Source organism: Sinocyclocheilus rhinocerous, unplaced genomic scaffold, assembly GCF_001515625.1.
Source record: "Sinocyclocheilus rhinocerous isolate Xijiao unplaced genomic scaffold, SAMN03320098_v1.1 scaffold3879, whole genome shotgun sequence".
NCBI classification, from domain to species: domain Eukaryota; kingdom Metazoa; phylum Chordata; class Actinopteri; order Cypriniformes; family Cyprinidae; genus Sinocyclocheilus; species Sinocyclocheilus rhinocerous.
In genome coordinates, this window is record NW_015631007.1 from 2,137 (window position 1) to 6,969 (window position 4,833).

The following is a 4,833-nucleotide window of genomic DNA, read 5'->3' on the forward strand; positions in this document are numbered from 1 at the left end:
TGATGTTGTGACAGAACAGGATGAAGGTGATGAGCAGGTAGTCTATGTGGGACTTGTGAACAGGCAGGAAGACCAGGGGAACATTGTACTGGAAGTAGGGCCGTTTCTAACCAATTTGATGCCCTAGGCGAAATCCCTATTGCCCCCCCCCAAATTATATATATATATATATATATATAATTTGGGGGGGGGCAATAGGGATTTCGCCTAGGGCATCAAATTGGTTAGAAACGGCCCTACTTCCAGTACAATGTTCCCCTGGTCTTCCTGCCTGTTCACAAGTCCCACATAGACTACCTGCTCATCACCTTCATCCTGTTCTGTCACAACATCAAAGCCTCTCACAACATGCTAATCATGCTAGAATCATGCTAGCAACAAGCTATTAACATGCTAATCACGTTAACATCATGCTAGTAACTTGTTAATCATGTTAACATGCTAGCATCATGCTAATCATGCTAGAAACATGCTAGTAACTTGCTAATCATGCTAACAACATGCTTGTAACTTGCTAATCATGCTAGAAACATGCTAGTAACTTGCTAATCATGTTAACAAAATGTTAACAACATGCTAGTAACATTCTAATCATGCTAGAAACATGCCAGAAACTTGATAATCATGCTAGCAATATGCTAACCATGTTAGAAACATGCTAGTAACATGCTAATCATGTTAGCAACATGCTAGTAACATGCTAATTGTGCTAGCAACGTGCTAATCATGCTAGAAACATGCTAATCATGCTAGAAACAGCCTAGCAACCACCCCAGGTACCCTAGCAATATGTTTTATACCTCTCTGTTTTTCCTGATAGACTGTATTTCCTTGAAAACATTCAAACTTTAATCTTTAAAAACTATTTTAAGTTTCAAACTACTTCAAACTAAACACTTTCAGACTGCAAACTTTTAAAACTTTTTCAAACTTTCTAGCTATGCTTTTTCAAGCCAACTTAAAGTTTGTCTACAAACTTTTCAGTCTAGTTCTGTTTAGTGTCAGTTTTCTGAAGCTGCTCTGAATGGATGAGATGTTGTGTGTGGACTGTGTGTCCAGTATTACAGACTGACACAAAAAGATCATCAAACTGCATTACAATCATCAGTCCTGCACAGAATGAATTACTTATTATTTTATTTATACACATTTCTCCTAATGCTTAGGAGTCAAGAAATGTTACATTTGCTAAGAAATCTTTTTTTTATTGTCCCTTACCCAGACACTTTTAACTTTCCCTCTATATTAAATGTATAAAAAGTGATCAAAAATATGATTCATTTGGGATTTATACATTCAATTAGTAATTTTCTTCAAAATTACAATCTTCTGTTCCCCAAACGTATTATAACTATAACTATTAAATATAAGTATTAATGTATTGTATGTGCTAGTTGTCTTATGTTTTTATGTCTATCTATGATTACGATTACCTGCCAAGGGACTGCGGATGAAAACTAGCCTTCGGCTAAATACGGTACAATGCATGAAATGGAAACATTTATGTTATAATTGTACATGGTCCCTTTTCAAATACATTTTAATAATAATAATAATAATAATAATAATAATAATAATAATAATAATAATAATAATAATAATAATAATAATAATAATAATAATAATAATAATAATAATAATAATAATAATAATAATAATAATAATAATAATAATAACGGGACAGTCATTATCATTTTGACAAGCTAAATTTGGATAAAATACTCACCAGATTGTATTTTTTGGGACGCCACCCATAGGATCACGCGCATGACGAGGGATCTTTTTAAGCATCAAACGTACACAGCTGCAGGGACTGCAGGGAGACGCCGTATGATTCCCCGATCCAGCTTAATCACTACAAGAAGGGGCCCACCGCCCTGGACCGACCACCCAGCGGACCGCACCTGAAACGAGAGAAAACAAACAAGGCAGAACCGGGGGAAGGAAGGCCCCGCAGAGCCCGCCCAAACCCCGCACCGATCGGACGGCCTGAACTTATCTGTTGAGGGGTTACACTCTCACGCCTCACCGCACCAGAGAGGAGGGGCCAAGTCCCGACTGACCCCGCTTCGGAGCCCAAGCCCCTACCCAACCCCTTTCCCCCACCGCGACCTGGGCACAACCCACCAGGAGGACAGCCAGGACTGCCCCCCCCGGGCGAGATTACATCCGGCACTCCCTAAAGAAGGGAGGCTTTGCGGACCAGCCAGCTTTACCCATCCATCTCGGAGGTTTTCAGGTCGGAGACCACCCATCCCGCGAAAGGCTCCCCTTCTTGATATCCACACCACCCGGACCAGCCTGGAGGCCGCCCCAGGTAGCAGGTGTGTGGGGCGATTTCAGGCTGCGAGGCCACCCTCCCGCGGGGGGCCCCCTCGAGTTATATGGGATCACTGCACCGGCTCACTCAGCTCGAATCCTTGCGGACTTCCAAAAACCGGCCACCCGGTGATTGGCTTTGTATAGGAGGCTGTAACAGGCTCAAGGCGACCGAGGGACTGGAGGGCCGCCTTTGTACCCAGACCCGCAGTCCCAAGGATTTAACCAACAAACCTGCCCATCACTTTTCTATACATATCAGAGACAAGGTTTTCAATTTAGTTGGCACACCCAGCACCAACCAGTTACTCAGAGGCTGTTTTTAACCGGAAGATGGAATTCGTTGAAAACCATCAGCCGTTTGGCGGAGGGTAAGAAGGTTGCAAAACTGGGCCAGACAGCACCGCCACCGAACTCCCATCACAGGATCCAGAAGCGAACGCTATCCAGTTCCAGCCTGCAGTTTGCTCCAGGCCAGTAGATGAGTCCAGACAGGTAAGCGGCAAAGTCGGGGCGGGAGGGCTCTGTAAAGCTCGCGACCCGGGGGCCGCGAGCCACCTTCGCCCCCTGACCCTTCCTGGCCAAACCGGAGCCGGTCGCGGCGCACCGCCTTGGAAGAAGTGCGGCCGAGCCACCGGCCAGACGGCGGTCCCCACCCAAGGGGATCCACGCGCCCAGACCGGGCCGACCTGACCCGCCGGGTTGAATCCTCCGGGCAGACCGTGCGGACCCCACCCGTTTACCTCTTAACGGTTTCACGCCCTCTTGAACTCTCTCTTCAAAGTTCTTTTCAACTTTCCCTCACGGTACTTGTTGACTATCGGTCTCGTGCCAGTATTTAGCCTTAGATGGAGTTTACCACCCGCTTTGGGAATGCAGCCCCCTACCCGTCCACCTGCCGAACCCGGGCATCCCACACTTAAGCCCGGGTTACTGACCCGGCCAACCGGCCCCTCCGTAGAACCAAGCCACTGGTCACCCCGCCGGGGATTTACCACTGGTCACCCCTCATCGACTTAGGTTCTGGCAGCCTCGCCTCAGACTTCCAGGGTCGTGGGGGGGAGTCTGCGTGCCCGCCTCGGGGAACCGCAGACGCAGGCATGAGGGGGACACCCTGCAGACCCCCCTCTACCCGACCGAGGGAACCACGACTCCGGCCTGAGGGAGGGACTCTGCTGCACCCCCCCCCTGCCCACCTCGTTCTCTCTCCTCCCCGGACGCCTTTTCTCCGAGGGCCCCCCTGGACCTCCAGGAGGGACCCCCTACCCGTCCACCTGCCGAACCCGGGCATCCCACACTTAAGCCCGGGTCACTGACCCGGCCAACCGCCCCCTCCGGAGAACCCAGCCACTGGTCACCCCGCCGGGGATTTACCACTGGTCACCCCTCATCGACTTAGGTTTTGGGCCGGTTGTCCGCCTGCCCCGGCCACTGGTCACCCCCTCATCGACTTAGGTTTTGGGCCGGTCGTCTGCCCGCCCCGGCCACTGGTCACCCCTCATCGACTTAGGTTCTGGCCGCCTCGCCCTCGGACTTCCGGGAGGGGGGAGTCTGGCGCCGCCAAGGCCCTACCCGCCTTCGACTCTCCCCTTGCTGGGGGGCCGCCTCTCCGGAGAGGCCCCCGGTGCTTTCCCCGCCACTGGTCACCCCCCATCGACTTAGGTTTTGGGCCGGTCGTCCGCCCGCCCGCCCCGGCCACTGGTACCCCCGGGACACCGGCGGGGGGGTCAAACCGAGGCCGCCCGGGTGGCCGACAAAAACTTGGATCGAGGGATGACTTTCAATGGATCGCAGCGAGTGAGCTGCTCCGCCACGCACGAAACCCTGACCCAGAATCAGGTCGTCTACGAGTCATTTAGCACCGGGTTCTCCACAAACATGCGGTGCGTCTCCAGAGAGGGGCGGCACTCGTTCGGCCGCACCCCGGTCCAGTCACGAACGGCTCTCCACACCGGCCGGCCCCGGGGGGGTCGACCGGCTATCCCAGGCCAATCAAATTCCCGCGGCGCTGCGGTATGGTTATGTTTAGGCGGGATTCTGACTTAGAGGTGTTCAGTCAGCCCTTACTTTATTACTTTTGACCTAACTCATTAATCACATTGATTTAAATAGGATAATCTTCTGGTTTATTGCTCGTTATGCCCAAAACACACCCGTTACTCATTAAGAGAATAGGGACATCCCTTTTAGACCATGTGCCGGGCACGGCGACCGTTTTTCCCGTCGTTAAACTAGCAAAAGTGGATTTGGACACGCCCTAAGTGCACCTGCGCCGTGCGCTTTAGACCTTCCGCTTAGATCGTTAAAATAGGGCCCTATATGTCTGGTTCCCGTGGTCTTGTGCCGATGGTCGTCGAGGTGATGAGGTCTTCACAGGGGATCTGTCTCTGGGGCATATCTAGTTGACATGGTCTCTGCTGACATTCAGGGTTGTATAGGTCGTCTCTAGGTGCTGATCCACCATCTGGACTGACTGGATCCGTACGGCTACGGTGACCTCAGAATAAGAATGAA

The 4,833-nt window shown here is 50.8% G+C and overlaps 2 long non-coding RNA genes across 2 annotated transcripts; one reads left to right on the top strand and one right to left on the bottom strand.

Moving 5' to 3' along the window:
- Positions 1–287: 287 nt before the first annotated feature.
- On the bottom strand, positions 288–4,380 carry LOC107741026 (uncharacterized). The gene is made up of 3 exons (XR_001640147.1): positions 4,081–4,380; positions 585–587; positions 288–300 (listed from the first exon to the last, which is right to left on the bottom strand). It is a non-coding gene; the product is annotated as an uncharacterized LOC107741026 (long non-coding RNA).
- LOC107741027 (uncharacterized) lies at positions 3,726–4,252 on the top strand. The gene is made up of 2 exons (XR_001640148.1): positions 3,726–3,774; positions 3,982–4,252. It is a non-coding gene; the product is annotated as an uncharacterized LOC107741027 (long non-coding RNA).
- Positions 4,381–4,833: the final 453 nt, after the last annotated feature.